This window comes from Oscarella lobularis, chromosome 9 (genome assembly GCF_947507565.1).
Source record: "Oscarella lobularis chromosome 9, ooOscLobu1.1, whole genome shotgun sequence".
Taxonomy (NCBI): Eukaryota; Metazoa; Porifera; class Homoscleromorpha; order Homosclerophorida; family Oscarellidae; genus Oscarella; species Oscarella lobularis.
In genome coordinates this window covers 983,351-992,020 of record NC_089183.1, presented here as the reverse complement: position 1 = coordinate 992,020, position 8,670 = coordinate 983,351, and the positions used below count along the sequence as shown (strand labels likewise).

Sequence of the window (8,670 nt, the reverse complement as noted above, 5' to 3'; positions counted from 1 at the left end):
ACCATTTGGCGCAAGCGATGCCGCAGGTGCTGGATAAGAATACTACAGGCGGTTGATCGAGAAAGCTGGACCACAACTGATCAACCGCGTCACAGGCTGAATTTGGCTTCGCATATGGATCCCTAGCAAAGAACAACGCTGGTGCAGGCGACTCACGATCGAGGGCCTCCGACGACAGAAGGCCCGCCTAGCATTTCGATCGAGGAGACGCCGCCACTAAAAGCATTTGTTCTAGAAAGCTTCGTGACGTTGTCGCGAGTAACCAGTACCTGCGCCGTACCGTTGCATAGAACGTTGGGCGTCTCCCAGTTGTTCGCGTAGCGACAGGGCGAAGCAAGTGACGAGAAAGACCGTTTTTGGCCGCGAAAACGGGTCGGATCAACGCCTATACCTACCTGCCACGTAGAAAAAAAGATTGCGCTCGTCTAGGACGAAGGATGGCTTCGCTAAACGGAGATGCCCACGGGGAATCCGTTATACATGAAGCAAAAGGAATCCCGGATAATCACACACCAGCTACAGTCGACCGATGACAACCTCCCGTACACGCTACAGCAAATGGCCGATTACTCGCGAACTATACCTGCTACGCTTATTGAAATGAGGACCATTGGCATGCACTTCACCGTTATCTTCGACGAGCGCGCCCTACGCTTTGTTTCCGAGATATCGCGATGAATGGCTCTGGACGCGCGCTCCATTTTCTCCCTTTCTGCTATTCAGATTTAATTGGCATTTTACCCACCTGTGGAGGGGTCGTTGTCACACCCCTACTTTGCAGGATTTGCCCCGCGAAGAAGCTGCTTTAGTGCTATCGTCTTTTTTTTTGATGCAGTGAAACTCGCGCCCATATGAAGCCTCAAATTGGGTTTTTGCGCTGCATCATTGGCACTGTTGAAAACGAATGACCTATGAATGCGTGTGAAGAAAGCGCAATCGCTCTGTGTACACCTTTTCACTATTTCTCAGAGACTTAGAAGGTGCCGGAGTGTCGTACGTAAAAATAGTAAAAATCGGAAAATTGTACAGATATTATTTTTGCTTTCTGCACATGCACATAGGTGGGTAACTCTTTTTCAATACTACCAAGGATACAGCGCACACAAACCCATTTGCATGTGCCTTCGCATAGGCGCGAGTTTCACTGCGTTGAAAAAAAGACGATAGCGCTAAAGCAGCTGCTTTGCGGGGTAAATCCTACCAACTAAGCGTTTGACAACAACCCCTCCACTGGTAGGTAAAATGCCAATTTGATCTGAATAGCAGAAAGGGAGAAAATGGAGCGCGCGTCCAGAGCCATTTATTGGAATATCTCGGAAACAAAGCGTAGGGCGGGCTCGTCGAAGATAGCGATGAAGTGCATACCAATGGTTCTTATTTCAACCAAAAGCGTAGCTAGCATAGTTTGCAAGTAATCGGCCATTTCCTGTAGCGTGTACGGGAGGGTGGTCTTCGGTTCGATTGTGACGTCATCGATGCGGTGATCCAAAACGTTCACATCACGTGCAACGAGGCGACGATTGTCGAGCCGCTTCGTGAAGTCGATGTCAACGTAGAAGTGAATCCTGATGATGCCGCCGTTCAGGCGGCGGCGACGGCGCGCAGGTGCGCTTCGTGTGGGAAGGCCGAGACGAAGATGAAGTGCGGCCGATGCAAGAGCGTCTACTATTGCAATCGCCTGTGCCAGAAGACGGACTACAAGCGACACAAATCGATCTGCAGATAGCTTTTTTTCAATATTTGATGATTGCGTTTTTTTTCGTTGCCGAGACGGAAGTCAATTATACAGACGTCTTTCTCTGCCTTTTACTATTGCTCGAGACTGACCCGGCCGTCTTTGGATCGATAGAGGCCAGAACGCATGTTTTCACTCCACCACTCCTTTTTCCCAACAAAATGCATGGTTCCGCTACTGCTTGCTTTGCCTTTGCCCCACTCAGATATGACATTATCCGGCTCGAAGCTAAGTCGCGTGGCGAACCTGTTCGATTGATTCGATGTCCTGCAGCTAGTCTCAGGGTCCAAGCCAGACTAAAATACGAGCAGGAGGTGAGCCTGGGACCCCGAGGCTACAAGTGCTGTAGCTGTACGATAGTTTAGTCACTTGGGCGACTCGTTTCCGTTCTTTCTCTCGTCTCTATCGGTGATAATCCACAAGCTCCACGCAAACCTTGCGTTTCCAGCGACGTTTATGGCTCGAGCATTACGATCAGCCCGTCACCAACTTCTGTCGTTCCCTTTTTATCCTTGTCACGTGATGTCAATTTGCGCAGTGCATGGCTCTATAGCGAAAAAAAAGAATGACTGTCTCCACTGGGAGTCGAACCTGTGGACAGGTCCCGTGCCTTGCGCGGAAACCCGTACCATGCGCCTACTATGTATCTATGCATGGATTGAATCTGTGGCATAGACTATCTATAGACTGCTAGCTGAATTAAAACTCACAAACTCACATTATGCATGAACGTGCGCGCGGAGAATTACCATCTGCAATGAACACAAACACTCAACGACAGACTACAGTGACCTACTACGCACACGCTCATACAGCGACATGCAGACGGTCAACGGCTCTCCGATCACAATGATTTTTCGTATTCGTCGAGTATAGAAAGAAAACGTTGGAACTTGAATTCGTCGCTGAAGGAACCGAATCAATGATGCACGGGTTTCGTGTGTGCATGATTTTGCATATATATACCGTTCATTATCTTGCGACAAGAGCGTCAGCTTCGAAAGCAACGCCGCAACGTCTTTCTTCAAATTGTCTTTGCCATACTTACCCTCTGTCGTAACTGAGTCGAAGACGTCCTTCACTTCCGCTTTGCTGAGCACATTTTCAAGGTGACGTCGAATCAATGCAATCGCTTCGATTGGCTATATACGAGTCCAATGAATCAAACCCGAGCCGGACAGACGTCATGCAGGCGCGTGCCGCGGCCGTCGCGATCACGAGAACAATGCTACGCTTACCTTTTCGCGGAACGCTGAACCAAAGACGACAGCGTCAATTGTGCGTCACGCTTCGAACCGCGTCGGCGACGGGTCCAAAATCCGCTCACAGACTGAATCGCCAGCGCAATGAGAATGATGGAAGCGAATTTAGAGCTCATGGTTGCTACGGCTGTCAAACTGACATTGGCGATCGAGAACAGGACGTATCAGGGAATGCGCATTTGCATTCGCACCTGGATCCCTACTGCCCCAAACAACGACTCCAAACTCGATTATCATTGCTAATCCTTCCATGCTTTAGAATTTCCGATCACACTAAACAGCAGCTAGGAAAACTTGGACATGCAATTAGCTTACGGTATCTGTCCGGCGCTCGAGTCGCTCTACGTCAACGAGGCAACATACAACTCAAACGATCTAATTATATTTTTAGCTGGGTTGCAAACATTGAAATACGTTCAAACTTTAATAGAAGGCTTATTTTGAAATTTCTTCTAATTACTGCGAATTTAGCTTCCTTCAAAACGACTCCTCCATCTGTATGCTCACATCAGCGGTCCTCTAAAGAAAAAATCGAAAATCACAGCCATATAAAAGATGGAGACTATTCTTCTACGCCACGAATGTTACGTGACTAACAAGGTCCCCCACATGCATAATCAAGCGGAAATCGCTCGTATCCACCACTCACGGAAGTCGGTAGATATATAGAGCCCATTTTCATGCGATTTTCTCCGCCTTTTGAGACGGGCAACGGCTGCTAGAGACTGACGCTGACCCGTCTTTAGTTCTGCCTTTTTAGGGAGGCCATGCAGCACGCTTGTTTTCACCACAGAACCGTGCACTCATTTTTTTGCGAGCTAACGCTCATTTTTTCCCTAATGGTGATTGCGAAGATAAATCGCCGGAGTCCTCGATCCCTTAGCAACAATATCACGCTCCCTTAGCTCTATATCACGCTACAAGTCTATTTTTCTCGTTTCGTTTGTCTCTAGATCTCGCGCCTCTATCGTTCATAAACTTTTCGTGACGACTAGGTAGACGCGCCGAAAAAGGTTCTTCTCCTACCCGTCGCCTCTGTCGTTCTGCATGAACCGTAAAACCAGAGCCATTGAAAGACAAAGACGTTTTCTTGTTGTCACGTGACGTTGTACATATCAACGTACTAAGAAATATTTACTGTCATAAATCTGACGCTTAAATTAATCCAACTCCGCTTCCACGCGGCTTAGAAGATCGCGTTCTACAAGAAATAGAAAGAAAATGCCGAACTCCTGGATCAGGTCCATGCACTCGAACCTAATTATAATCGCGTACGTGCCTTGCCCTGGGGACATACAGAGTAAATTCATTTGCATAGAGAATTGACACCAAAGACATCAGCAACGAACGCAAACACTCAAAGACAACAACGCGCAGGCTTCAAGGCTTCTAACAGAAGTTCACGTCAGACTGTCAAAGTCTCGGCGGCTTTCCGATCACAAGGTTTTCTCGTAGTCGTCGAGTACGGAAATGAAACGTTGGAGATCGGCGGCGCTGAAAGAACTGATCGGCATCCATGCGCGTCTAGCTATCTAATTTACGCCTACTTTTCGTTGAGTGCGAGCTTTGAAAGCAACGCCCCAACGTCCTTCTTCAAATTGTCTCGGCCGTACTCGTCCTCCTTAGTAGTAGCTGAGTCGAAAACGTCGTTCATTTCCGCTTTATTGAGCTGGTCTTCAAAACGGTCGAGATAGCGTTGAATAAAGGCGAGCGTTTCAATCGGCTACACGTACGAGTGAACAAAAGAAACATGCATGCAGGCATGTGGAGCGACAAGGACAACGTACGCCACCCCCGGCCCGTCGCTCCTACCTTTTCGGAACGTTGAGCCAAAGCCGAAAGCGTCAACTCTTCTTCGTGTGTTTGGACATTGGTAGGCGGCGAAATAAGTCGGCGGCGTCGACGCCAGCCCTCAGATCCGCTCACAAAGACCAGCACAAGTAGAATGATAGCAGCAAACTTGGAGGTCATGATTGTCAAACAGACACTGAAACCAGAGATAATCTCTGCTGAAACAGGGTGTGTCACGGAATGCGCAGTTGCGCATTTGAATAGGCGGGTCCCTACTGTCACTTTGTACATTATATACATGTAGAAGTCGCTCGATCATTTGCTCCTAAAATCCAGTCAATTAGCTGGATAATGAATTTATGATATCCATTTCAGATTCTTACTCGTTCTCAAGCCTCTTGGCTTCCATCCATCTCCTTTCGGGCAAATTTCACGTCGACGACATTCAAAAAAACAGCTAGAATTCCCGCACACGTGTTCTCCAGCTCAACAAAACTAAAAAAAAGTCTTCATATCAGAAACGCAGACCCTGCAGTTTCGTCAAACGTTTGCTTTCGGCGGCCGCCTAGATTTCGCGTTTTGGCCGCGTTTGACAACGTTTTCTGACTTCATTTACTTCGAACCTGCCCAAGATCTGCCTAATCGTCGCCGCTGCTGGTCGTCTAAAGTGCGATTTGAGGTGGAAAAAAAAGAAAAGAGCCCGTTCGTTTTCTACTTTCGCGGCGCTGAGACCCGACGAGACAAAATTAGCTCGATCACCTGACATGAGGAGTCGCAGACGCGTCGAAAACACGGAAAAGAAGCGTAAACAGTATGTCACGAAAATGCAGAACATTGATCGGTTTCCCTACGCCGTTTTTAGCGACAAACTTCGGATATCCGTCTCCGGAGCTTGACGCAGATATATAGTCTTACTCGACAGAGCCAGCAGAGGCAACTGAAGATGACTGTACATCCCTACAACGGTGTTTTCTTCCTTCTGGCAGCTGCCTTTGCAGCTGGAGCAAGGATTGAAAGTGTTCGGCTTGCTGACGGTCGAAATTACAGAGTGTGCAATTTGGAAACGGCTGGTACAGTCAATATATTTCTTCGATGAAGCTTGTAAAGATAAATCTCAAGGATTCGTGGCATTTAATTATTCTGACGGGCTACTGATGTACTGCAATGGAAAAGAGTGGAGGCCACTTAGGGGCGAAAGTTCAGCATCTGAAAATACAAAAATCAATCCCGGAAAATCATGCAAAGACATAAAGCAAAAGGATCCAAATTTGCTCAGTGGAGTCTATTGGATAAACCCGGACTCGTCCTTATATGAAGGAGCATTTCATGTCAGAAAACATAGCTAAAAGAAGATCCACATTGACCAGCTCTTCTTTTTTAAAAAGGTGTATTGCGATATGACGACGGCTGGTGGAGTATGTGCTATACCACTGACTATGCCGTGAAATTGAAAACGGAAAAGACGTACAACGTACAAAAGCCGTATGGAACAAGTGGCTATAGAGCTGATTGCAGTAGCATTCCCGTGAGTAGCAATAAGTGTGTAAAACGGTATCCACTCTCTGTCTTCTACCTGTAGTTCAAAGAAGTCCTCTATGTTGACCATGACGCTGGTGGACTTTCTGCTTGGTTTGCTAAAAACACCCATGGATCTATAGTCACAAGAACCACAGACTACAATGTACCAGGAAATACCTACGGTTTCTGGACAGGACATGGCGCCGCTTTACGCAATATCGCTATCTGATGGCTTAGAGGATCGCGTTCTACGAGAAATAGAAAGAAAATGCCGAAATCCTGGATCACGGACTCAAACCTAATCGCTAGCCTTGCCCTAGGGCGCCGTTGACAAGTAATTTTGCATTGGCATGCATGAAGAAATTGACACCAAAGACATCAGCAACCACTCAAAGACAACAACGCGCAGGCTTCTAACAGAAGTTCACGCCAGACTGTCCAAGTCTCGGCGGCTTTCCGATCACAAGGTTTTCTCGTAGTCGTCGAGTACGGAAATGAAACGTTGGAGATCGGCGGCGCTGAAAGAACTGATCGGCATCCATGCGCGTCTATCTAATTTACGCCTACTTTTCGTTGAGTGCGAGCTTTGAAAGCAACGCCCCAACGTCCTTCTTCAAATTGTCTCGGCCGTACTCGTCCTCCTTAGTAGTAGCTGAGTCGAAAACGTCGTTTATTTCCGCTTTATTGAGCTGATCTTCAAAACGGTCGAGATAGCGTTGAATAAAGGCGAGCGCTTCAATCGGCTACGGGTGAACAAAAGAACCATGCATGCAGGCATGTGGACCCGACTTCACGGAGCGACAAGGACAACGTACGCCACCCCCCCGGCCCGTCGCTCTTACCTTTTCGGAACGTTGAGCCAAAGCCAAAAGCGTCAACTCTTTCTGTGTTTGGACATTGGTAGGCGGCGAAATCGTTCGGCGGCGTCGCCATCCCTCAGATCCGCTCGCAATGACCAGCACAAGTAGAATGATAGCAGCAAACTTAGAGGTCATGATTGTCACCGGCTGTCAAACAGGATGTGTCACGGAATGCGCAGTTGCGCATTCGAATAGACGGGGTACTGTCCGCACGATTACCGGTCTAATCTAGTCAGCATTCACCTCGTCAAAATACATGTCCGGGAATGATGAGATTGGCATCATGATTCAGTTCCAAATTGAACCCTTCTCCGGACTCGTCACTGCCTCACATGCCAGGCCCTTATGTGTACACCACTAACCTTTTCTCTTCACGGGAAAAAGGGCCTGGCATGCGAGGCTAGGTCTAATCCATCCTGATCACGCAGAAAAGCAGCCTGACAAACTTGGAGATGCAACTGTTGCCAGTTCGACAACTACAAAGACAAGAAGGTATTAAAAACCCGACTTGGTATACGTAAAGAATCCAATTTCATTTTTTAATTAATGAATGAACAACGGAACAAAGCAAGTGCAGTACCGGTATTATTATCTAGCATTTACGCCATGTCCACATCTGTTGGCAGTGAGAACATAAAAGGATGGAGAAAGAACGCTACATACATATATACTCTTACGTTCCTAGATGGTAGATCTTCGGTTTCTCTGCGCAAACTTTGTACATTATATACATGTAGATATAGCGAAGTCGCTCGATCATTTGCTCCTAAAAATCCAGTCAATTAGCTGGATAATGAATTTATGATATCCATTTCAGATTCTTACTCGTTCTCAAGCCTCTTGGCTTCCATCCATCTCCTTTCGAGCAAATTTCACGTCGACGGCATCCAGAAAAACAGCTAGAATTCCCGCGCAAGTGTTCTCCAGCTCATCAAAACTAAAAAACAAGTCCTCATATTAGAAACACACTGCAGTTTCGTCAAACGTTTGTTTTCACGTTTTGGTCGCGTTTGCCAGCATCTTCTGACTTCATTTACTTTGAACCTGCCAAGATCTGCCTAATCGTCGCCGCTGCTGGTCGTCTAGAGTGCGATTTGAGGTGGAAAACAAAAGAAAAGAGCCCGGGCAGCTTCGTTTTCTACTTTCGCGGCGCTAAGATCCGACGTGACGCTAAAGTCGCCAAAATTAGCTCGATCCCCTGACATGAGGAATCGCCGACGCGTCGAAAAGACGGAAAAGAACGCAAATGCAAATGAGCATGCGTAAACAGTACATCACGAAAATGCGGAGCATAGATCGGTTTCCCTACGCCGTTTTTAGCGACAAACTTCGGATGTCCGTCTCCGGAGCTTGACGCAGATATATAGTCTTACTCGACAGAGCCAGCAGAGGCAACTGAAGATGACTTTACATCGCTGCAGCAGTGTTTTCTTCCTTCTGGCAACTGCCTTTGCAGCTGGAGCAAGGATTGAAAGTGTTCGGCTTGCTGACGGTCGAAATTACA

The 8,670-nt window shown here is 47.3% G+C and overlaps 3 long non-coding RNA genes across 9 annotated transcripts; all 3 read right to left on the bottom strand.

The window, feature by feature from the left end:
* Nucleotides 1-2,430: 2,430 nt before the first annotated feature.
* On the bottom strand, nt 2,431-4,100 carry LOC136190902 (uncharacterized). Of its 3 annotated transcripts, none has more exons than XR_010670653.1 (6): nt 4,024-4,100; nt 3,420-3,516; nt 3,189-3,372; nt 2,974-3,132; nt 2,702-2,877; nt 2,431-2,640 (listed from the first exon to the last, which is right to left on the bottom strand). It is a non-coding gene; the product is annotated as an uncharacterized lncRNA (long non-coding RNA). The 3 variants fall into 3 exon arrangements; XR_010670654.1 differs by having other exon boundaries at nt 2,974-3,124; XR_010670652.1 differs by having other exon boundaries at nt 2,974-3,372.
* Nucleotides 4,101-4,283: 183 nt separating this feature from the next.
* LOC136190901 (uncharacterized) lies at nt 4,284-5,021 on the bottom strand. Its single transcript, XR_010670651.1, has 3 exons — nt 4,810-5,021; nt 4,545-4,720; nt 4,284-4,500 (listed from the first exon to the last, which is right to left on the bottom strand). It is a non-coding gene; the product is annotated as an uncharacterized lncRNA (long non-coding RNA).
* Nucleotides 5,022-6,681: 1,660 nt separating this feature from the next.
* On the bottom strand, nt 6,682-8,381 carry LOC136190903 (uncharacterized). 5 transcript variants are annotated; one of them, XR_010670659.1, is made up of 6 exons: nt 8,309-8,381; nt 8,164-8,248; nt 7,992-8,103; nt 7,149-7,932; nt 6,874-7,049; nt 6,682-6,833 (listed from the first exon to the last, which is right to left on the bottom strand). It is a non-coding gene; the product is annotated as an uncharacterized lncRNA (long non-coding RNA). The 5 variants fall into 5 exon arrangements; XR_010670658.1 differs by lacking the exon at nt 8,309-8,381 and having other exon boundaries at nt 7,149-7,782; nt 7,844-7,932; nt 8,164-8,300; XR_010670657.1 differs by lacking the exon at nt 8,309-8,381 and having other exon boundaries at nt 7,149-7,642; nt 7,844-7,932; nt 8,164-8,300.
* Between the last annotated feature and the right edge of the window lie 289 nt (nt 8,382-8,670).